The sequence below is a fragment of the Anopheles cruzii genome, chromosome 3 (genome assembly GCF_943734635.1).
Source record: "Anopheles cruzii chromosome 3, idAnoCruzAS_RS32_06, whole genome shotgun sequence".
NCBI lineage: Eukaryota > Metazoa > Arthropoda > Insecta > Diptera > Culicidae > Anopheles > Anopheles cruzii.
The window spans coordinates 24,808,497-24,834,252 of NC_069145.1; the positions used below are offsets into that span (position 1 = coordinate 24,808,497).

At 50.3% G+C, this 25,756-nt stretch overlaps 1 protein-coding gene across 1 annotated transcript in view; it reads right to left on the reverse strand.

Moving 5' to 3' along the window:
* Nucleotides 1-934: 934 nt before the first annotated feature.
* LOC128275506 (fibrous sheath CABYR-binding protein-like) overlaps nucleotides 935-25,756 on the reverse strand; it is a 42,457-nt gene continuing 17,635 nt past the window's right edge. Inside the window, exon 4 of the mRNA XM_053014031.1 lies at nucleotides 935-944. The gene's annotated coding sequence lies outside the window, so the exon portion shown is untranslated. The remainder of the gene's footprint in view (nucleotides 945-25,756) is intronic.

Consider the following 25,756-nt stretch of genomic DNA (forward strand, 5'->3'; position numbering starts at 1 on the left):
TCGAAGGATGGCGAAGGATGTCGAACACATTAGACCAAATTAGATACTGTGTGCGAATTAATGAGCTTAGTTCACAAGACATTAAATTGATTAGACGTTTCGAGACTAGACCCCAGGGCTTTACATTTTCGAATGTTGCCAAATAGTTTGTGTTTTCGAAACTGTTTTAGACATAAGACAAAACACTCGATTGCCTCAGCCTCTGGAACATAACATTGGTGTGGTAATTATCGTAGAAAAGAAAATATTTTCCACCGTGAACTTTTCCGCTACGAACAACATCCGTAAACTTTGGCCGGGCATATCAACCGCTGCAATCCAACGGATCAGTGCGACACTTGGGACCCACTTTGCGAAGCTGTTCCGTTTGACTAAAAATCTGTCCGCTCCAGTGAACCTTCGGTTATCCTTTTCAGTGTCCCGGTCTGCTTTACCTCTCGTGTGCGATCGTAGGCGATCGGAATGAAACCCTACGCCGCGTGTCCCTTTTGCGTATCGGTAGGTAATTAATTCATCGGTGGGTAATTAAACGTGAAAATCAGAAGCGACCGTACCGGACGAGAAAGGGATGCTTCCTGCCGTCTGCACGGTTGGAGTGTGGCGAGTGTCCTTTTCGGACCCGCCATGTGAACCCGTTCCAGATGGCGCCGGAAACGTGCTGCTGGCGGACCATTTCATCTTCGTATATTGCGAAGCAGCTCAAGCGAATTCTTTGCGCAGCGGTAAAGTGTTCTTCTGTTCTACAAATAATTGTAACACATTATGTTTGAAAAATTGTTAATCTAACGGGTTGTGGGCTTGCCAAACACTATTCTATGCTATTTTAATTGACTAATGATCATTGGTTTCAATCGCCTTTTGACATAGTCTTGATTGTGGTGTAGATGAATATGGTTTTAAAGGGAAATTCCTACAGATTTTATGTAATTTAATTCTACAGGAAAGTGCACATGGTGCATGTTGGAATACAGTACCTTACTCACGCAAGAGAGTGCTGTACGCTTGTAGCCACTGGTGGCAATGTTACCATAAAGGTGCGTTGCTTTCACAAGAAAATTTCCATCCCGACAGCTTTCCACAGCTCGGCGCAGACAGTTAGAGCGGTTCAGGTAAGCGGTTCAGGTGCATCAGAAGGAACGCAGCTGATGGATCCCGCAATTCGCAGCAATGGTAAATGCGGTGGCTCGTCTCACAACAGCACCGAATGCCATCCGAGAGGTCACTGAGTGCTCCGAAAGTCATCGCACCGACTGCTGACTGCTGCGGCGCAACTTAAGCTTGCATAAACTTCATCAACCGGGACGCAAACAGTGTCTGCCACAACATCAACACCGAGAATACCATCTCCCGGCACAAACTATAACGAAATACATGAAAGCGGTCCGCTACGCTCCAGTAATGTCTGTTACAGATTTATCCCGAAAAAAAAAACGGTGGATACGTCTTATGCAAAAACTTACATAAAGCTTTCAGCAGCACCAAGCAAGACCCGTACGTCACTTTCAGTCACAGTGAAAAAAAGAAAAAAAGAAGTGAAAAACACGACTCAAAATAAAATGATTCTCCGTCGAGAAGACCCGGGCTACCTTTGCAGCTTACTGGAGGACATGAGCGAAAAGCGTATGAAGTCGCCGCTCGTCGGGAACATCTTCGCCGCGCTGGTGACTGTAGGCGTCCCACTGAGCACTGGCCCTGGGCAAGCATCAGTACGAACAACATCTCGCCAAACGGTTGGCAGGATGAAAACGGATCGCGAGACACGGCTTTCTGCCGCCGCCCGAGCTGACGGCGACCGTATGGAGCAGCCATGATGCTTGGGAAAAAACGAAACACTTTTTTGATTTCGCTTCTGAGCGAGCATGGGTCAAGCCAAGGTGGGCAAATAAGAAGAGCCAACGGAATAAGCCTTACCACACATGCTGTGAGCAGTGGATAAATCATAAAATTGCGTTCTCCCATGATACGCGCGGCAGAAAAGTCTGCAACATTGTTGCAAGCGAGCTAACATGGCAGGACATGGAAATGTTTAAAACTTGAACGTGGGACGGGTGGTACATGCTTATGCACGATGATGAACGGTTTCCGAGAGGTTTGAAGCCCTCCCGGCGGGCGGGTTCGGGAAGCTGAGTTTAGTGGTAAATTAGCCATTTTAATTTTATAATCATTACGGTTTTGTTAAGGGTAATGAAAGGACATAGAAACCTGCATCAGGATCGTTTATTGTACTTGAAAATGTTCTCCATCAAATCGGGTTAAGCTAGTTTAAACAGATGAGATGATTTCATCATAGCATCCGAACGGTTCCGAGGAGCGGCATCGTCGCATTTGAGATCATTATACGAATTGGAAACGATTTTTTTTATTATAAGACCGGGTAGAGCCGTATTAAGCACCAACTACTGATGATCAACGGAGGAGCCAGGATCGCAAAGGGAGACGTGTTGACAGCGACATGCTTACACCATTTCTGGTACGTTGCATTTAAGTGAGTAAAGCTGGTCAAAAGCTAGAGCACCTGCGAAAAGCTGTGCTACGAGACGGACGCAGGAATGTGGCTGATGTTGCGAAAATGCGCACATGTTATGATCTAAATAAATTTTGTAACAGCTGATGAGTGCTGCTGGCAGTCGCTTCGCAGTTCCATGCACCAGTCGGAACTGCGTATGAATAAACAATGTGCGTAATGGAAAGGATATGTGATGGCAGCAACGCAAGCTGCATCTTCCGTTGAGCTTTTTGTGCATCTCCTTGCTCCGTGGATCATAAACGTGCAGCAAACTGAAAAGAGGCCTTCGTAGAAGCACGACACAACTCAATCTTCAAGTAGCGGATCACCCGTTACGTGTAAGTCAATTTCCCACTGTCCGCTGGCTCTTCATCACTATTAACGTGTTTTGCGTGTCCGGCGAGGGCGTGTTATCGTCCGGATCTGGACAAATGGGCAATATCAATAAAGATAATTCAAATCGCTACCGTCAGCGCTCATTCTAGGCTCGGCAGAGACAGTGGAAAAAGGCGTCCCAAGCCAAGTGCGACGCACCGTTACGAGCATAGTTATGTTTAAGATCCACCCAGTGCGCTCAACCTTCCGGACACCCTCCGAGCCCCACGCCGCCGTCAAATAACTGCCAGCGAGTGACAAATGGGGCCTCATTCGGTTGTTTCGTGCAAGAAAACATGGATCATTATGGGAATCCCGGGCAACCGAAAATGGCGTCCCACTCACATGGAGCCGCGGCCCGGGAGATGATTGAGTAGTGCGCTACAGTGGCAAATGTTTCGACCATTAGTCATTTCTCGCGTCCATTAGTCCGCGTCCCCGCGCGCGTCGCACGCTCTGCTAAATGAGTGGCCGGCCGGCCAGCCCAACCGGGCCAGCACAACCGGCCCAGCGAAGTTAAAGATCCGGCTCCTCGGTTAGGTCGCCCGCGTTCCATTAGTCACCGGCGCTGGCCTTTTGTCAGTGACACGCGTACCGTGCACCGTCGGCGGATCCGATCGGTGGTCCGCGGCAGTGAGCATAAATTAAAACTTTGCCCACAAAGTTTCCACCGCTTCCACCAGTGGATGCTGCGTCAACGTGGGGCGCGAAAAAGGGAAAATCATGGGTCGGAAAAAAGGAATCGCAGTGAAAGCTTCACGACCCAATGAAAAGTTTTCCACGCTTTCCACTGTCTCGCAGGGAGAGCTTTAATTATGAACTTCGATCGAGACAAATCGCTTCCAATTTATTGCCTCTGACAGAGTGTAAAACTATCGCCCGGGCACTCGGGCGGGCGCTGCAATGATCGATGTGCTGACCTATGCCTAGCGTCCGGAGCATTCCCGAACTGGCCGTAGCCGAAATGGGAGCTCCACTCGGCGGCGCGTTTATGGTGCTCCACAAATGGACACCACACAATTGGAAATTTTCTTCAATAAAGACCACCGGTGGTGGTGGGCTCTACTTAACCTCAAACTGTCGCCGTCCCAACGGAGGGTCCACTGTGGGGGTCTCTGGAGGGCCCGGTAATAATGGTAAAAGCTAAGCTCGGCCAGGGAATCGCCGAATGCAATATGATAATGAAAATAAATACAAAAATGCTCGCCTGGGGAAACGGAAACTTCCCGGAGCTCCCGGGAAGCCGGGAACAGAGCAAAGTGTCTGGACCGGAATTATCGCATTAAGAACACGGAGAAAAAATCCTGGAAGGCAGAACCGGAAACCATTTCCGAACGCTCGAACCGGTGTCGGAACCGGAGGGGCGTAAGACTATGCACATCGCCCGCCCGTCGTCCCCGTTCCGTGATGTGGCTTAAAAAGTTGAATCCGGTTTTGTTTGCCCACTCGAACCGAGGGCGGCCGCGGGAGTGCATTTCATTACGGAAACTTTTAAACCCACCCGGCGCGTTCGGGGCGCATGGGAGACAGTTTTTGGAGTCGACACAGTAGCGTAAAAAACCGTTGGAAAGTGTCCCAAAAAAAATAGTATTGCCGGGAGTGAAGCTTCACGCAACGATAGGCGCTCACCAGGACCGTGGGAACTTATGTTTTCTTTTACGTGCAAAGTTGGGTCTTTGAACAGGTTATCGTTCAGTAAGCGATTAGCGGCCAAAATTAGACTGTTTAGACAATGCCGTTGGAGTAGTACGTGGAAAATACTTCCCGTAACTTTCTGCTATAGCTTCAGAATAAAATAAATGATGGGTCTACGGAGTGGGCCTATCAAGGATTGGAGCCCAAGGGATAATCCATTTTAAATTTAGTTAGAAATATTAGAGAATTATCTGTAATTCGCTTTTAAACGAATAATTCTTTGTTTGTTCTTCTAAATCTATATCATTACCTTTAAAATAATGCCTTCTCTATGCAATACATCTTTGCCTACATTTGTTTCAATTTTCAAAACGGTCCAAAAGGTTCTTTTCACAAATACCCTTCAACACATTCTTCGTTTCAGTACCTATCTAACTATTGATTGTACTAAGTCAGACGAGTTTGTGGTGAAATGAGCACGAAAATATGATGCAAAAACCTTTTTTTTATCTTAGAAGAACGGACCGGGGATGCATAAACCTTCTCGCAATACAAAAACCAAGAATTGTTACGCCATAAATCCGAATCCTAAAAGTGTTGAGCACTGATTTAGTAAAAAAAGGTAATTTAGTCTTTTTGTTATTTGATTGATTTTATGTATTGTCTGTTTACTCACAAATCTTGCTCAATTTATTTACCTTTATTACGTTGTTCAACGATAAAACAATAAACATTTCCATTTTAAGAGGCTGTCATAGAATTTTTTAGGCTACCATTAAAAGAGCTCTCTCGTGTGTTATTGCTGGTTTTAGATTTAAGTGGGACACTTACTTTCACCATTTCCATTCATAAAATTGTTTTACAATGCCACTACAAAGACCTCTCTCGGGTTTCACAGCCAAACGACGACTGTATCAGTTTACGGGCTCTTGTCTCCGGGGGATATCTCCGCTGCCATCCTGCCCAGTAATTGTCACCTACGAAAATCAAAGGCTTACCAGAATAATCACATTTCACCGAAACTCGAGGGTTCTCAGAAGTAGGTTCCGTAGCGCCTTATCCAACTCCCCCTGCGGATGGTGAAACCTCCCTTCTCCCGGCAAATTTGAACCAGTTGTCTGTTTTCAAATCACCGTGACGGTTATGCTGTTTTCTCTCTCACCGTGCTGGCGCGTCCTTAGCTGCCCTAGTTGCCAACGAGCGGGAAAATAAAATGTTAACATAAAAAGACAAAGATTCCGGTTTCGTTTCGAGTCGCGTCACAACATCAAACGCATTTCACTCCGGTATCCGGTGCTCCCCTGTGGCGAGTAAGGCTCGATCCCAGCAACGACGGTGGCGTTGAAGATTTATCACGCATTATGAATGCATTTAGTACTTTATTAGCCATTATTGCCGTACTCATTTCACGGCACACGTAAGAAGGGCCTCCGGCATTTGATGCATGGCTGCGTTCGGTCGCTTCGCTCGCTTCGCTCGGTTCCCGTGCCTTCCAGAGTGCTGCCTTTGATCTCGCAATGGGAAGCTTCGGTATTCCAGGATCGCTTCACCCGGCTTTCAGGAAGACTCATCGCCGCCCGGCGTCTTCCAGCCGGCGACGGACAGTTAGTGGCCGCCGCCTAACTAGGGCTACCGGTCCGCTCGAGCACCACGATGTTCTGGGCAATTAGATTAATTATACATTCCATGGCAGTATCCAATTTCCTTCCGGTCCGGAGCAGCCGGAATCCGGGGATCGATTAACGGTGGCGTTTCCGAGCAGCGCCTGTCCCGCCGGCTTTAGCCGAGAGGTGTCGCGTGACCGGGCGTGAGGCAACTCTAACCTAATATTAGAGCCACCGCAGCGCGGCAGGAAGCGCAGCAAACCGGCGGACGGAACCGGTCCGGCGCTCCGATCGAAGCGAATCGATGAAGAAAATCAGAGACACGCTTTACAGCTTGCGCGTTGGCCTGTTTGTATCAATCATGGAGTGCGGCCGTTGAGTGTGGTGTGATAAATGCTCGGAAAATAGACTTCCCGCAGGCAGCAAGAAATAAAATGAACTCCAATACCATTTGCTCGTAAATTTAATTGAACACTCTGAGGCAGCTCGTTCGGGTGTGTATTGTGCTCCGACCGGCAAGGATCTCCCAGCGGGTTTTATGTCGTCGCCGTTTAGTGGTCTCCGTTCGTGGCGAAGACAAGCCAAGGATTTCAGCAACAACTGCCGGTCGGTTCTAAAGGGTGGCACTGGGCGACGGAAGGATTCCGGTCGGCGAGCCGGGCGATAGAGCTGCAGTCGAAGTAAGATACGATGTATTGCACTCATGCATCATCATGTACCGGCGCGCTCCTGCATTATTCAGTGCCCGGTCACTCCGTCCCCGAGACACCGCATGGATTCGCGTGGAGAGATTTTCATCATTCACGTTCCATTTCATGTCGACCGTCATGACATACATATCTGGAGTCGAGTGTTTCGCCAATTCCTAGCGAAGTCTGCGCGAACCTGTGCACGTCTAACTGAGGATAGAGCAAAATAATTTAATAGGTATTAAATGGTGCTAAATAATGCTTGGCTGATTCGTTCCGCAGAATCCGAGGGCCGAGGTGTTGGCGTTTCCTGCGTAGCGGAGATACACAGGTTTCGGGTAAATAAAAAAGGTAAATTTCTCTTTCCATTTGATTGGGTCCTGCGGCAGGATATGACGATCATATTTATTATTTTATTTTAGTAATCTAAAATAATCATCAAATTCATCAACCTCCGCACTGACAGAAAGAGGGATGCTTACCATTTGAGAAGAAATGTAGGCTTCACTTAAATGGACCAACATTTATTGAACATAACGCCAACAAAACAATTGAGAAATTACAAAAAAATAAAAGCAAAACTACAAAAATATTGATGTTTTCGGACCGATCTCTGCTAAATGGAAATAAAATTAAATCAAAGAGGTGTGACAATTATATTAATTAATTAATTCGTTCATTCATTCAATTGAAATATTACCAATAAACCACCTAAAGGATTATGTTCTTAAAGGCACACAGGATACTGCATTCTGTTTTAATTCAATTTTTTGTGCCCATTTTTAAACACTCCGCTTAATGCTTCCGGGAAAGCAAACCTCTGGTGGAAAACTTCGCATTCCATAGTGACAATAAAAAAATAACATGATTTACGATTCCTACAGCGTTCTGATCAAAGAACCAGAGTCTCTGCCTTTTCAAGAGATTAATACTGCCGGAAGCTAATTTTGGAGAACTTACTCTAGGTAGAGCTCGAAGGCACGATCGCATCGCGCAATGACGACGCTGCTCCTGTCCGTCGACGCTGCTTGCACTGTCTTAGGCGCTGCTAACTTGTCAACAGCGTATGTTTTTCGGACGGAACCCTAGCCATAGCAGAACCAGGCACCGGTACGGACGGACGATGGAGTACGATCCTTTTTATTTTGGTGGCATTTCCAGTGTCCACTTTGACGGACCGGTGTCGCAATAACGAGCCGTGCAGGGCAATGGCGGATTTCCGCAGAAGGATGGAGAAACTGTCAAAAGTGATGACACTGCTGCGAGCGTCTTCGTGACGACGATGACGTCGCCGCTTTGGCGGCTTCGTGGAAAATTATCCGACCTCGCTCTCAATCCGTTCGCCCGCAAACAATGGGCACCCCGCTCCGCTCCATGGCCGGTGCTAATCATGTTCCGGAACGTGCGCCACGCTCCGATGGGCTAAATAGCTCGCTCACTAATGTCGCCGCCGGTTCGCCGCCTTCGGTGATCGTGATTTATTGCATCGCCTCGGTCGCCGGGCCATCCACATCCCGGGGAATCATATTTCCACGTCCAATTACCAACTTCTCAATCTGCCGTCGCCGAGCGCCGGACCGTGTCCTAGTGTCGCGGAATGGATTCCGAAATGCGCGCGGAATAATTTTAACACTCGTTGCGAGAAATCAAACCCCCGAGCGCAACCGCACGACGGGATCTTCGACGAAATGGGAAGTCAGGCGCGCCAGAAGACAGATCGCGCTAATATATGCGACGAACTTTCGCTTAATGCAGCCCACTCGTCACTGTCGCACGGCGAATGAGACCGGACCGATGGTCAGTGCCGCGGATCGGAGCGGCTCTCGTTCCAGTTTCCGGCGCCCGGCACAAGGCGCCGTGTCAAGGCTCATTAAAATCCGTCCCCGGCGCCGGCGTCGCAGCCGCCACCGAATCGAAGCTTCCTTTGGCTGGGCGAAATGGGAAAATGGCTTTTCCCTCGGCGATACTTAAAACCGGGGTCCCGGGGAAAAACTCAGGACCTCGGAGCGGCCGAAGCCGATGATGGAAGAGATCATTATCATTCGCTGTGTTATCTCATTAGTGCGCCCGATGCGCACCGCCGGGAACCCTTCGAACGGCACGATCGAGAGGAGGACGCACCGGCAGACCGAGCCGCCGGCAGCCTCACGGCGGAACGTTTCCGTGAAAATGGCGAAGAAAAATACGTCCAACGATGGACGTCCTTTTGGGTTGCTTCCTTTTTCTGTGCGCGCGAGGTGGGACCGTGTAAGAAAGCCAACATCCTATCAAGCTTCATCGGGTTGAGATTTTATCACTCCTTCAATCCCGCGGGGTCCGCGCCGCATTCGCCAGCCTTCCTTCGGCCCTTGAGGGCCGCCGCTGCGGGCGCCTTCGTATCTTGGGCCAAAATGTTTCCTGCGAAGAAAACTCCAACTCCAGAGCGGCTGGGACCACAGGAGTCCTTATTTCCTTGCGCTACAATGCGGGTCGTTCCGAATGACACTTGTATCTGTGTGTGTGTGTGTGTGTGTGTTTGTCTCTCGGCGATCCGCCTCGGGTTCCGCCGGCTCGGGAAACGCTGAAAACTGCTGCAAGCGATTACGAGTAATTATCTTCCTGTCGTGAAAGGATTCCGTGTGTTGGCTCGGCTCACCGAAGAGCTGTGACTAGCCTTCCAGCGTTTAGGATGCGCCCATCTCGGCCGCCCCCTTCGCCACCGTGCCACGTTGATTGGAAAAGTTGCATTTTCCACAGCCCATTTTTTGGACCCCCCTGAGGACTCCTTCGCAAACCGTTACGCTGCACATTGAACGGCAATGAAACAATTAATGAGCGGAGAAAACTGTGCTAAATGCAATAGTTTAATGAATGTTCAAGAGCTGCTTGCCAAGGCGGCAAGGAGATAAAAGGCGCAAGGGATCGTTTGTTACGTTGCTAGTCACGTGTGCATGAAAAGTGCGAAAAAAGTAACAACAAATTAAGTGTTCTATGGCTGTACAGTCCATTCATTAGCCACCGTGTTTGTCGGTGCTTCTGATTATTGTTATCAACGTTCCACTTTCGTTCAAACAACAGACATTTGCTACGGCATTTTGTTTCCCAAGAATTTCTTTACTTATGCTGCACGGTCTACTCTCAGTTCTATCAATTCTAGATCCTGCCAAAATTAGATAATATTCAATAGCAAAAGATTTTTTTGACGAATACTACAGAATCGTCGTTTGTTTAATAAATTGATCAATCGATAATTAAATAAAATTATATTATTAAACTATCAACTTTTCGGTTTATTTGGCAATTGTGTTGGACTATAACCAGTAGCGATCGAAAGTGGCGAAAATGGTCATCATATTATTATTATAATGGTTATCATAATATTATTTCTTCCTGAAGTATTTGTAGCCAATTTTAACGATAGTTCTCTAAAACTACAGTCCGATAACGCTATCAACTGTTAATTTTCGCACATAATTTGGTTTGGTTTCTCGAATGATCGAGAATGGGGAAACTGAATTCTGGCTACAAATAAGATCATCCCACAAAGTTATGCTGTTTATCGCCCCGAAAACACATCCTTAGGATCCGCAAGAAAGGAAACTAAGTCATGGCGCATTCTTTTCACCAAACGCAACGCGATTCGACCACGATAACGCGATTAGTGGTCGATTCCGCTTTCGGCAGTGGTCATCGTTCGGCCCCGGCTGGTCAAACGGTCAAAGGATCGTCCCCGTCGGGTCCCCTATCAGCAGGTGAGGCATGTTGGCGGACGAACATGCTTCGCCCAATCGCCAATAACATTCATCCACTGGTAGCTCCGGCCACCGGCTTACGACGCTCATGCAGATCGTATAACTCAATATTCCCGGCATTGACCTGGCGGCCGACGGGACAAGTAGGCCCGAGGGCCGCTCAAGACCGCACCGTTGACCAGTAGTGAGTCCAGGGTCGAACCTGGCTGGGGCTCCAATCGGATTGGTGCACGGCGGCGGCGGCGGCCCCGGGACAGATCCTGATTTAGAGGCTGAACAACAAAAAACGGGGCACCCGGGGGCGAACGAAGGGTCGGTGCAGGCTTAGCAAATGGCCGGAACCTGTCGGAGCCGTCCGCAGGTGGACGTGGGATTTGCAAAGGATTACTTCCTCCCCCGGGCGGCTAATGCTGCAGTGATGTGGTTGCCTTATCAATGGGTCTTGTTTTTTTTTGTTGCTCCCGAATGCAGTTTTTTCGTCCTTCTACCAACCGGACGATCCGGATGATCGAGCGAAAGAAAGAGAGTGAGTGAGAAGAAAAATGCCCTCGCCAAAGGAACCGCTCGATGCGAATGACAATTGCTGCATTCGGAAAGAAAAATGGCGTCCGGTCCGGTCCGGCTTCGGATTGACGTGGAACCGAGGTTTTTACTTACACCGAGCGAGGACGGCCGACGGCATTCTCCGTCATCATCCGATTAGCGGTGGCAAACGATGCGACAAAACTGGCGCTTACCGAATGCAATGTAGTAAGACACGGTCACGAGCGGGGCTAACGGTTGTAAGAAGTGCACCCCTCCCCCCCGGCCATGCATAATGAGTGACCGTAGGTCAAAATGGCGCATAGACTCACCTCTTTGCTAGTGTTTGAGTTTGCTAAATCAAAGCATCAATTGATGCGGTGACTTCGCACTCTTTGGAACTCGCAGAGAAAGCACTGAAACACACATACACAGAGCAAGAATAATAATAAAAGGCCACAAAAAGCGCCAACGATCCTTACCTTGCCAACGATCGTACCGATGCCAGTCAGGGTTCGCCATTGTGCCGATGGTTTGGCAGGCAAAAGAATATTGTATGCCACTCGCCACCGTGCACCGTGGGGCCAATTATGATTGAATTTAAGTCACGAAATGAAAAGCTCGCTCCGTGCGCCATTCGCCGATGTCAAACATGGCCGCCGGCGACCCGGAAAACTCATCACGCCGCACACAATGTCCGGACTCGCCCGGACACAAAAGGCCGCGGAGTCGATTGACAGAATTGAAAGCTCGGCAAACACAGTGAGTCCCACCGCCGTGTGTGTGTGTGTGTGTGTGTGGGGCTGAAAAAGAAAAACCTCCCGCCCGAGGGGACCGAGGCGAATCAGGCTTTTCTTTAACAACCTCGATACGATACGTGCGCGCTCGGCCCGAAACTCAATAGCGCGCCCCACTCGGTGACAAAGTTGTAGCATTTTAGCATAATGGCTGCTGCGGAGTACCGGGTGTACCGGGTGACCCGCCGGGGCAACTGTGCCCCCGCGAGTTGTCGGCCCCTGCCACTATCGATGACCGATGAAGGAACCGGCTGAAGGCTTTGTGCTCCCGATAAAACATTCACCGAAGCACAAGCGAAGTCGAAAGTTTGCCGGCGTCTGTTGATTTTCGCTACAATAATTTTACTCGCAACTTGAGTGACTGGAGAATTTCGAGCGAGTTTTGCGCCCGTCGGCCAACGGTGACGCGGACGCGCTCGAAAGCGGGTAAATTACGATGAAAATTTTTGGAAAAGTTTCCACGAACAGTTTTCCAGCGTGCTGTGCTGCTGCTTCTGGGTGACGGGACGACGAAGGAACGGCTGGTGCATTGGCCTGGAGTACGGATGGAGTGTCGCCATTTTACTTTGTCCGCGTCGCCGTCATCGCCGTGATTATGCGTCGTCCAAACCGCAGCGAAACTTTCCATCCCGGACCGCAAGCGCCAGGCTAGTAGTTGGCACCTTTGGGAAGCTCCGCAGTTTCGTACGGTCATGTTATTGCCAGTGTGTTCGGGGGTGGCCAGTTGTTATGGCGCTTCCAGCAGCGAACGTTCTTCTGTGTCCCGGAACGCGATACAGAGTTGCCGAAACGCTCCGCTCTGACGCCGGGCTAGTTTCGACAGAAGCCACGCGCTGGGCCGAAGACAAAGACGAAACCTCCAGCAGGACCACAGAAACCGTGAACGGGTTCGGTTGTGCCCTCTTTCGCGGTTTGGCGACCCCAACCCATCCCAGCTGCAAAACGACCTATTTATGGATTCCTAATTCCAGCGCGATTTTTATGGCTGATTTATGCGTGGCACTCAATATAATGTGACCCGGGGCTGGTCGACAAATGTTCGCTTTCCGCGGCGCGAGAAAGAGCATTGGCGCGACGCCCGTGAGGCGAGTGATGGTATAAAATTTAAAGTGAAAGACATCCAGCCCACCGCAGTCACATAAATCTTTACGAGCGTTTCGCGGGTCACGGGAAAAATCGATGAGCCTTTGCTTTCCATTCTGCTCCGTCGCTGCGTCGACAACAAGCTTGCTTTATGCACCAATCGGGCGTTTCGGTACTCTTTTTATGCTCGATGCTTGGACCAGTGAAACTCACTGTGGCATTTGCCGCCATTTATCAATGCTTTTAATGTAATGATTGTGGGAGAAACGCTCGAAAGGTCCCGATCGCGCCGACGGAAAGCGTGAAGCTCATTTCGATCGATTCGCGGCGCGGGAGGTTCGTGGTACGGACGAATAAACAATTAAAATGGATTCCATCGCCGGCCGATTTGTCACTTGAGCCTCGAGGGGTTCCGAGGGCCAACAGAACCGTGAGGCCGCCTCGTGATCGACGATCGGTGGCGAAAGAGTGAACTAAAATGTAGGACGAAATCAACTTCACTATCGCCCCGCGGAGTCCACGCTGGAGTCCAGTCCAACTTTGGAACTTCTGTTTGTTTGCCTTCTAGTTTTATTCTTCCCAGATGCCCCCACGAAACGTAGCACAAATCATATCAACAACCAGAAAAAAAAGACCAAGCCACCATGAGCTGTGCGTCCCGAAAGTGGGCCGCTGACAGTTTCGTTTCTCGTTAACGACGGCGAACGTTTCGATCACGTGCGCCCTCGTGGTTGCTTTCTTTGGGTGTTGAAAATTCGAAACTTGAACGGATTTATGACGTCGATAAGCGATTTGTTAGAATATTTTATTACTTTGCTTCCGCGATTGAATGTGCTGCGCGAGGGGCACACGCAACATAAAAAACGGGCCACGAGGATTGTGTTGCTGCCGCGGCCACAACTCCATCCCGGAACCCCGGCGTTTGTGCGGGGCCGATAACAAGTTTTTGATGTTACGGACGCGCTGGCAACGAGTTTTCGCCTCCTGCCAACGGAGGTGCTCAAGTGTAGCGTTAGAATAAAATAATAAAATATTGTTTCACGCCAGGGAAATTGGGCTACCGGTGGCCGTGTGTGACGATCACACATTAGAGTTGATTTGTTGATTTCTCTATCTGGTGGTTATGATTGTACACGGAGCTCATATTTTATTCACGTTATTGTGCAATTCAAAACCCTATCATTGATGTTATCATTTCATTTGCTTAGGTGTCACCGTTTGATGACACAAAAATGGGCCACTTTAATTGCGGCCCGTGTACTGAATAATTCACGCAGCTGATCCCATCAATCGGTCAAAACAACGCCAAACGGCGTTGAACCGACATTAAAGGATACCCGAGCATCACCCGAGGGCATCACCACACGTGGTGGAGGTGGCACTGGTATTAGCATTTTACGGGTGGTTGTTGAATATATTTTTGTTTTCCGCCCAACTGAGTTTTCTCGCACAAACAACACCCAATCCAGTTCGATTGGCAACCGCGGCGATGATGGCACCGCGTAACCCCTTTTTTGCAGCAGCATAAAATGTCGATCATCGGGCTCGGGCTGTGTGTCCTGTCTTCACCGAGGGCGTTGTTTCACCGTCGGAACGAGAGCAAGTGAGAGAGGCCGACACACCGCCTGAGGGCCACTGGTGAGGGGGTGGTGGCGCACTTACTGCCAGCATCGTCATCATCAGCGGCATCATCAGCGCAGCGGTGGGTTGTTGGGAAATATTGAAAATTCATGTACTAAACAACTTTACGGCGGTTTATTGTCGTCACTTTCGCCGCAATAAAGCGTGCGCGAGCGAGGCGAGTGGTGGAAGTAGCATGTAACACCCACCCCGTGTGGTCCCGTTTCTATAATAATAACGATAATAATAAAATAACACCACGGCCGGGCGTCTGATTGAGTTCGCTCTGGCTCCCCGGGAAAGCCCAGGGACCTGGGGCTCCGGAATAATGGCAATAATACTAAAAAATGTGCGCCACATACATATTTGCTCGAGTGGTTATGCTTTTTTCCTGCGTTTTCTGTTCATTTTTCGGCGCGAGTTTCAAACACCGGTTCCGTGGGTTCCGCCGGTTTTAGTACTCATTTTCGTTCGGTTTCTCCACCGAAGCCCCCCGCGGCTTTAAGCTCGTTGTGGCTGCCACGAAATCGAAATCGCTTTACAAGGTGCACGCACTTTCGATGGCGGATTTATCGGTGGACATGGCGCCCACCTCCATTCCGGCATTTTTCCGGCCTCCTTCGATGGGCCATTTTTTGGGTAATAAAATGAACACAACATCCCAATTGCCAGGTCCGGCCGGGTCCGTCCGTAGGCGACAACATTAATGGCTCATTTGCGATGAGTTTGTCATTACGCCGGAAGTCGATTTAAACTTGCCGGAAACAAGTTATTTGTCGGTCCCCGGGCTACCGGCCAGCGGGTGTTGTGACGAAATTCGAAACAATGTTCTGTCACTTTGCAAACAATATAAAAGTTGGCGCAAACTTCGTTACACGCGTTCAGCGAAACATTAGAAGCAACACGCGAACAGCGCGGCCTCAGTTGGTGCTTCGTGTTTCGTAGCACAAACTGCACACATTTAAACCCCCCGCCCCTCGGTTCCGGTGGCACAAGTTAATCCCGGCCACCCGGCCGGATCGGACCGTCCGGCAGATTAGCGTTCTATTTCGGCACCCTAATCCGGCGCCTGCGTTGCGACGCTTTGCAGTGCTTTGTGGAGGCTCAAACGGCGGCTCTAATCGTGGCCCAGTTCGAAGGCAACAGGACCCCCGTAACTGTCCTTTCCCCCTCCGGAAGGTGCAGATTGTGTGGTGTGGCGCAAAACGAGAAAATCATCAACAGCACCGTCGCGGGACAAACGAAAAAAAAGAAACACCGAAAATTGGCAGGACATGAAGCGAGCGAAGTCACCACTTTTTCTTTTTCTCTGGTTTTTTTTTCGGCTTTTTTGCGTGACGCAGATTGGTGGCACGTGCACTGGCGGTGCGGCGCGGCGCGGAGCGCGTGTAATGTGTTTATTGCATCGTAAAAATAAATTGGTAATTGCTGGAAAATGCCGGCGAGGAAATTTTATGAGAAATGACGAGCACGTTCTTTTGGCGGGGGGCCGCGTTGTCTCTTGGCCGGGGGGCGCGGAGCGTTATTGTTTCTGTCGCCGGCGCTAACGGTTCGGGGTCGGGAGAAATATTTTAACGATTGTTTCGCTCTGTTCGGTTCTGTCCCCGTCGGCCGTCCTCGGAGCGGTCCGTTCCTCGATCGCTCGACTTCCGATGGCTGGCCGGGGCCGCCGTTACTTTTCGTCTCCAAATCGAAGGCAACCGTCATGCCATTCTGGATGCCCACCACCCACTCAATCATCCCCGACAGGGACCTCGTACGCACACACACACACACTGCGCGAAGAGTTATGCTCGGTGGTGGGTAAAAACATTTTATTGTTTTACCGCTCCGAACGGCCATTTCTTCGCGCGCGCGCACCGTGCTTCGGATTGCGAGGATTAACGGGGCAACATTCCACGCTGTTGGGCTGTGGTAGTAAAAACATTGAATCGAGACCAAAAGACGGCGAAAAAAAAAACGGAGAAACCAAAAACTGAAATCAAAAGTTTCATCCACTTTCGGCCGGTCGGCCTGGCTGGTCCCGGCCCGGTCGAAGAAAGCATAAAACCGAATGTTTCGCATGTTTGGCTTTGTTGCGGCGTGATTTATCCCCCGCGCTCACGCCTTGGCCAGCCCCTGCGCGGCCACACCGCGTCTTGAGTCGAAATCAAAGCCAAATCATCGACGCTCAGCCCGCGATATGAGCGGTGGCAGGCTGCGAACCGGGAATACGGTGAGCTATTAAACGATTTCAGATAGTAGCGGAGAATTTATGACCTCGGGGTTCGAGTCCGGGTTCGAAAGATTCCCCGTCCGGAAACCGGAAGGGTGGGCTTACTTCTTCGCGGGTCGACGACTAATGCCAAGAATCGGGGATGGAGGGATCGAGAACATTTTTGAGCAGTTATTTTGGCGTTTCCCTTTTTCGTGGCGTGGGGTTAGCGTCCTGGAAGATGGAAGGCCCTCGATGGCGCTCCCAATCGATTACTGGAACTGCTTCGGCAGCGGCGTCGTCGTCGGCGGCGGCGGTGGCGTTGATAATGGTCTTACGACTGATCCCTCAGCGGCAGGACCAAGCACAGCCAGCGGTAGGCCGGGCGCCCTTATCCCGTTGAGCACTTTCGGGCGACTCTGCCGCTTTCGGTTTTGTTAGGGTTTTACGAAGAGCGAAGTAATTTAGTTACCGGCGAATAGGGACCATCAAATTGAGCTGATTAAAATTGCGTTAATTTAATCACATCGAACAACAACCACCATAAAACGTTTCTTTTATGTGCCCCCTTATCCGTTTGTTTCGTTTGTGGCCCAATACTTGGTCCCGTGACCGAAATAACGGGCACAACCCCCAGCTTGGAGTAAAAATTGCAACTTTTCTTTACTACGGAACTTTTGTGTTGAATTTTTCAAATGAGCCGGTTACTGATTTAATACGGAGTGTCACAGGGGCTGAAAAATCTCGAGCCTAACACATACATGGCCCTAATGTTATTGCATTCTGTCAAAATACGTAAAACAATAAGATTTTGGTTTGCCGACATCAATTGTGGTCGTAGAGTGAAGTAAAGTGCACAATTTTGCACAAAAACCAACGCGTTTTCTTTCTTAGCCACGGGACTTTTCAGCCCATATGTTACGTTGCTTCATGTTCAAAAATCTCTTAGAATTATCATCTTTTCTTAGAAGCCCGATCGGCTGGATAGCAATTAAATTGTCTTTAAAAGAACCGCTCTCTTTGTGCCGAACGCATGTTTTGTTGCACGAAGGAAAACGGAACAACCCCTTTAACAGCCAACAATGTGAGTTTGTGAGAAGCCCCAGCGCCTGGCAACAACACATAGAAAAATAGAAAACTGTCACCGAGCCGGTGCGGCGTGGTGGTTCACTGAACTCGCGTCACATCTGCAATCGCTGGCGCAGGCGGGAAAATCGCGTTTATGCTGCAGAGATGCCGCAAAAGGGCCAAGGTGTTGGGTTACGCCCGGCGCGCAACCAACCGGCCCGCCTTGTCGTCGCGCCAAATCGACCAAAAAATGCCGTTTCCAGCGAAATTGACTGGTGAAAATGTTATTTGCCCAACACAAAGGCAAAACTTCACCGCCGGGCCGATGTTTGATTTTCAGCGTGTGGCTTTTCACATCACGGGTACCAGTGCGGCCCGTGTTGATCTGTGTTATTTGATAAATTGCGAGGCGAAACCAGGCGTACGGTATGGCAAGAGGCACGCCACCCGGTTCCGGTCCGTCTGGGTGTGTTGGGCTTGAAGATTAGGCGCAGCGTGGAAAACCGCTAAGAACCGTTTCGGATGGCCAGCGCTGTAATGGGTCTGCTTCCGTGCCGTGTGTGCAGGCGTCTGTTGATCCTGTGGTGCGGTTTTTATTTCACTTTGAGCGCCACAGGCCGGGCAGATTTCTCGTGCGGCGCACGATGTTTGGCTTTCCACCATGCTGTTCGATTTTGTTATTTGTTATTTATTAGAATCATCCTACGGGCCAGCAGGCTTAATAGGAGAATATATAAAATAAGGTACAAATTTCGCTTAAAGCTAAACATACTTGGACGTCACAGATTGTAGAATCACAAATCAGACGCAAACGCAACCGAACGAATATGCTGACGAAACACGCTTACAGATTGGTCAAAGTCGTAACAATGGTACACCTGATTGAACCTGGTTGACATGAAGTTTAAAGGGCTAAACTGCCCGAATCTGGTCGCCTGCGTTGGCACAGTCAGAAACGAGTAATTCCTTAGAACTCTCGACGGCGCAGAAATGTTGAGTAATGAGAGAAGCACCGGAGAGTCAATGTTGTGACTGATGAGGCTAGCCACAAAACAACATTGAGCGATGGCCCGCCTATCATCGAGCCTCTCAAGGCCAAGGAGGAGGCAACGCGTACGATATGGTGGGAGTTGCCCTGACGCGCACCAATTAACTTTCCTTAAGGCAAATCTGGTAAACTTTTTCTGAATACGCTCGATTCGCTCACTCCAGCAGGCAGAGAACGGACACCAGACAACACTTGAATATTCGACAGTAGACCTAACTATACTGCAGTACAGTGCCTTAATACATTGGATATCGTGGAAATCGTTAGCAATTTTGAATAGCAGTCCTAGCTGCCTATTGGCCTGCGCAATGACGTGCTCGTAGTGTTCTATGAAGCTAAGTTTGTCGTCGAGTAGGATTCCCAGATCCCGAACACAGCTAGTGCGCTCAATTAATGCCCCGCGGATGCTGTATGCGTGCAGTAGAGGTTGGCGGGAGCGACTGAAGCTGATCGCATTGCACTTGGCGATGTTCAACTCCAGATGATTTAGTGCGCACCAGCTGGTGAACGAATCGAGATCAGCCTGGAGATCAGTGCAATCAGCGGGGTTTCTGATAATGGCGTAGAGTTTCACGTCGTCAGCGTACATAATAAATCTTGACTCGTGCAGCACGTATTGTAGGTCGTTGACAAACACAATGAATAGAAGAGGTCCAAGGTTACTCCCTTGCGGTACGCCGGAAGTGCCAGGAAAACATTTAGAGAAGCAGGATGATACCTTGACTTTGTATGTACGACCGGTTAGGAAGGAGCGTATCCACTGACTTAGAGCCGGGGAAAGTCCCAGTTTTGTTAGCTTCGCGATTAGGATGTCATGTGAGACACGATCAAAGGCCGCTTTCAAATCAGTATATACCGCGTCAATTTGCAGTCCCACGTCCATTGCGGTCTTGCATTTCGTCACAAATTCGGTGAGAGCGGATGTGGTGGATCTCTTGGGAAGAAACCCATGTTGGTTAGGACTTAAGACCGATCGCAGCCTCAGAAGCATTTCCTCATGCACTAGCATTTCAAATATTTTGGAGCAGGCGCAGAGTGACGTAATACCGCGATAGTTTGCCGCGTTCTGTTTGTTGCCCTTCTTAAAAATTGGTACCATGTGGGCTATTTTCCATGCAGCCGGGAAGGCATGAGATCGTATAGATGCATTGAAAATCGCCGACAAGACTGGAGCGACGGATTCGCGGCATTGTTTCAAGATGATGGGAGGGATGCCATCTGGTCCTGGGGAATACGACGGCTTCAGTCTGTCTAATGCCTTAACCACAGAGGGGACGCTAAAGGCGTGGATGGTGTCGAATTGTAGTTGTCCATGAGGAACATTTTTGACTGAACGGGCAATTGCAGCCGGGTCGGTTACCGTTGGCCCGAATGCACTACAGAAACGAGTCGCAAATAGATCAGCCACCTCTTGGTGACCGTGTACAGTGACGTCGTTGAAGGACATCGTCGTTGGCGTTGGGGAGGATTTCCTCAAGTTGTTCACGTGTCTCCAGAATGTCTTTGGCTTCCTTCTCAAGTTGTACTGCACACCCCGGAGGTGCTTGTGGTACAGAAAGCGGTTGTACGATTGATACAAACCGCTAATATAGCGTAGCGATTGGTGATTCGTTGTGGAACGTTGTTGCTTGAAGTGTCGTAGCGCGAGTCTCTTTAGTCGCTTCAGGAGCTTCAGATGCGTGTTTGACCACGGAGGGGTGCTCGGTGGCCGTGCCAAAGGGGTGCAGGTTCTAATGGCTGATGTCAGGTGGTCGGTAAAACAGCGGACTGCATCGTCAAGTGAGATGTTTCCCACTAATAAAGTGGTAATGTCAAAGTTGTTGATCATGGTTCGCAGTTGCTCGAAATCGGTACGTTTGAAGTTGAGTCCAAGAGTAGAGTTAAGCCGACCAGTCCTGTTTGGCACACGGGTTGAAGCCAGCGATGGGACCTGCGCTGGGCTGTTCAGGTTCGGGTGGATGTTGACTAGCAGTGCCGGGTGATGAACGTCGCATGGGAGAAGCGCTGTTGGGGACTCATCAACCTGCGTTTCATTATCAAGTTCTTCGTTGACCAGGACCAAATCCAGCATGCGTGAGCGAGCATTCAGTGTCGTGTTTTTCTGCACCAGTCCATGTAGACTCAGAAGGTCGCGAAATTGGTGGTTGCAGAAGCCCTGCGGACCTACCGGCTGATTGAAATCGCCAACTAGTAGCAGACGATCACCCAGCTTCGACTGCTCCAGAAAGTCGCCAATAGTCGCACTCAAAGCATCTAGCACCGTGGGCGATGTGCAAAATACAGGTGGTAGATAGACAGCTCCAAAGATGCATTTCATACCGGCGTGCTGAATCTGGAGCCAGAGCTGTTCCAGTGACGTTGCGCGGGAGCGTAATTCACGAGCGATGATCGATGAGGCGACGGCAACAAGAACGCCGCCGCCACGACGCTTATCACTGGTCAGGGAATTGCGATCGCAACGGAAAACAGTATAGTCAGTAGAGGCGAAGAGAGACGAAGGGATTGCCGGGATTGCCGGGATTTTGGCACGCATAAATGGAACGATGAACTTGGCGCATTGTGTCGGCGAACAATGAGTGAAAATAATGTCGAATCCGGATCCGGTTCTTCGGTTCGGTGTTTTTGTTTCCACTTTCACGTACCGTGTGGTGAAAACGTAACTCCAACTCATCATTGAGCCATTACAAATGGCCACAAACATTCCGTTCCTGGGTGTAGAAGTTGCTGTGACGATGTACAAAAAAAAGGTCTGCCGGCTGCTTGAATAAAAAACGGTAACTAGATGGAGCAGCTAAATTATGCTAATCATAGCATCGGCTGCGCTCGCTTCGAAATCATACGTTCATGCCTGAAACCTCCTTCGTCCGGGACCGCTAATGATAGCCCAAACCGGGACAAACATAAACAGTGCTTTCGAACTAACCGTCACACGCGCAACAGTTCGAACCGGAACTGGTGTGACGTTCGAAACGGCCGTACGTAACCCTCTCCGGGCCGAGTTCATCTTCCCCTTGCGCTTACCCGTGATGAACGTTCATTCGTCCTCCGACTTGCCCGCGGACTGAAAACTCTCTCTCTCCCCCTCTCTTCGGAGATTCGGGAAAATGTGGAAAACACTTTTCTTCGGCCCAGTGACCCACCCGAGCGAAGGTGACACGGGTGACCCGAACGCCGCTCCTTCGGCTCGGAGGACCCTTCGGATCGGGTGGACTTCGGGAAAACGTCGGCGGAAAAATCGACGCATAGCGTCACAGAACCGTGGAACCACGCACGGCTATTTTCGCACTGCCAGCTGTCAGTTGATGTCGAAGCGTTCGTCGATTCGGTGCTGTTCGTCGGTGGTGTTGCCCGTCGCCATCGTCGTCGTTGTCGTTGATTTTCGCAGGCGCTAGAGGGTCCGATCTCGGGCAGTGCAGGTGAATTCCGGCCAGTCGCAAGGTACGCCATTCACCTGTGTCGACGTGGAGTGTAGAGTGAGCGGTACGAAACGCTGAAGCAATCGGAAACCTCCACCCGGCGCAGTCCAGGGCTTCCGGTTATAGAACAACAAGGATTAAGTGATTAAATCGAGTGTTTACCTAGTGGGCACCGCACCACAGTGTGTGCTTTTGCGTGAGAACGGCCCATACCGATGGGTGGTACGGTCGAAAGGGGCAGTAAAACGGGGTCGTAACCCGAGTCCCGTGGCCCATTGGTACGAGGAAAAACAGATTGCCTAACGTGGTTCAATAGCGAAGGTGGTGACGTGTGTCGTATGTGGAAAGTATCCTGCAGTTGTTTTTTTGGGGTCCTTTCCGGGCACTTCTGCCGTGCGCGCGACTGCTTTACGGAAGTTTATAATTTATCGCGACGCAACGCATCGTCTCGTACGTGACACACACACACGGGCACAGGCGCACAGAAGTGGAAAAGGATTGTGTCGACCGGAGGCCGGCCAAAGGACTGCGCCAAAACCCCATCTCGACGTTATGGGGATATGATTTATTGCCCGAACGTGTCCTGTGGAAGTGTCTCGAACCCGGGCGGAACATCCTTCGCCACTCCAAACAGCGTACCCAGCGTGTGGATGTGATCGAGAACAAAAAAAAATACAACAACAAGAAACAAACAGACCAACCGTGTTTCGTGCAAATGTCCTGTCAACAGCAGCCCCAAGACCGAACGTCCTTTTCGGTGGCGCGTTTGAAATAATTTTCTTATAAATCAACGCCACGCCAGCGGACTTCGCTGAAGTGTGGAGTAATTGAAAGTGGAATAAAATATGGCGACCGTGAATGTGAGGTGGGGTGCCCGACTGACGGAACCGGCGTCCGCCACGATGCTCCCCGATTGGTCCGCATTAAAATTAACAAACCGTTAAGCAACTGCCAAACGAGGCGAACGCCTCCAAGTGCCCGCCGTGCCTGGCGAAGGATTTGTGTGGACTTTTCCCGGTACCGCGCGACCCGACGCTGGGACGACGCAAATCGGTCGCCGGAAAAAGGGCCCTACCAAAACGGGAAAGCTGCCAAACGTTCAACGCGCGCGCGCCCCTAATGATGATAATGGGCGACGGTACGGAACGCTTTGAAGAACGTGCGAAGACGAACAGCAAAAGGACGATGGCTAAGAAAGTGTGGAGCCAAATTAAAAGAAAACACCGGTGCGAAAGGTCTCCGGCAGACCCAAACCTGGTCTCCTTCGGCGGATAAGAGCCGGTTTCGTTTTCGCCCGGCATTGTGGGCGATGCGCAACACTGTGTAAAAATTGTTTGCAGAGTCCTTCAAGCAACACACCCAACGTAGGCTTGCCTTGGCAGAAGCAATAGAGATTGTCGCTCGAAAGACAATAAAGAGTGAGTGAGAGAGAGAGAGAGAGAGAGAGAGATTGTTGCATGTCGAGGCTGGGTCGGAACAGGCAAAACAGCCGCAGAATGCTAAAGGTCTTAGTATGGTGCGTCTGTGTAAAGCGACACGGCTCACCACGTGACACGGGGCCTAGTGATTGTGCGACACGGCGAGTGCGAGTGTTTCTATCCCTTTCTCGCTCTACATTTGCTTAACTCGACTAAGACCGAAGAACCATCGTTAGTGTGGGTGTTAGCGGTGGTGGGCGTCCCAGTTGTTTTACGCTTTGGCCTCATTTTCCGCAATCATTTTCCGAGTTTAGTGTTTTGCATTTCATTCCGCGTTTTTTGTGTTCTGTTTTGAGCGAGTTCGCCGGCGCACCCTTCGCGCGCTTGAAGTTTTTCCGAGCTGTTTGTTTTGCTTTTTCCTGTTGCTGCCTGCCCGCCCACGGTATAATGAAAATCATCGCCCCGTTGAAGTGATTTCCACGCTACGCATCGGAACACCCGAAAATTGGGCCGTTTTTGCCGTTGTCGCCGAACGCTGGAGCGCGCCTGCACGGTCTTAAAATAGGAAATCGGCGTCAGCGACATCAGGTGGAGAGGTAGGTAGCCGGGTGCAAGGGGCAGGAACTACAAATCATTCAGCAAACCGTTACCGCTTACCGGAATTTATTTATAAGTTTTAAAACACAACTTTCGAGAAGAACACGCGTCATCCCCTGGGTGACTCCAGGCCGTCGGCCCATTCTGGGCCGATTTTTTTTCTAGGTCACCTTTAATGATGGCACCCGATCGGGGCGAGACACGGTCAACGGATTTTACCTGTTGAGTGGCCACCGTTATTAACACGACTCGGCTCGAGTGTTGTCTGATTTCGTTGTTCAGTAAAGTTCCAGAAACTTTCACAATTGAATTTCCCGTGTACCATGATCCCACGCCAGACGTTGGGTCTGGCCGTGGTACGTTTCCCGTACGCGCCGGATCAAGTCCGATTCCCCGAAACTGGAAGCCCCGGACTCGGGGCGGGCCAAAGTCAATTTGTTGCTGACATGTTCAATGCCATCATAATCGCTCAAGTTGGCAACTCGCCGTCGTGGGTATGCCGGGCGCCGAAAAACAACCAACTTTCGTCGCAGTAAGATTGTTGGAAAACTTTACGGCCGATTGCGGCCGCCTCGCGCAACATCAAACGTCGTCCTCGTCGTCGTCGTCCCATGGTGGTGGTGGTGGTGGCGGCGGAAAATGAGCGCCACCGTGTTGGGAAGTGGGAAAAATGCGAACGTTCACCACTTTTTGGCGACCAACCAACCGCTCGTAAATGTGTGAGGAAAACTTGAAAGGAAAACAAGCCCCGTGAGACCGCGGGCGCCGCCAAAAATTGTGTTGGACAAAAATCAAACAGGCTCCGTTTTCCGGTGGCACCCACCGACCGACGGCGGGCGATGACAGCCGGCGGCAACTTGTTGTGTTGTGTCCTGTGCCGACGAGCGATAAACTTTTCGAGGGCCGCCTCTGTTTGCAGATCGCCGCGCGGACGTGCCGCGTTTCCGTTTTCATTTACGGCTGACTGGTTTAAAGCGATTTCCCCAGGAGAAGGAGCAAAGAAAAACACCATCGACGTCGGCTGCGGTCCGCGGTGCCCCGTGCGCTGATTGGCCACTTTGGTTTATTTATCTTTCTTAAGAATTCACCATGGCCTAAATCAACAACTTCGAACTCGAAGGTTCCGTCAGGCGTCGGCGGTGCTTGCGGGCTTCAACCACGGGCCGCTCGGACGCCAATAGTTTTCGATGTCCTCGGCATCGTTACATCGCCGAAAGCGTGAGCATCGCGCCCCGGAAGGGAGTCTGTGAGCCCCAAAACGCTCATCCGAGGTGTGGTGGCCATAATTAAGACCAATCTTCATCCACGACACGTTCCGGTTCCGAGAAGTACGAGAGTCACGCCACGGCCACTTCGTGATGACGATGACAGGCGAAAGAGTCCTTTCGAACCCCGGGCTGAAGTCCCATAAGGAGGTGAACTTTTATGACACCGAGCACCGAGCGTTTTGAGC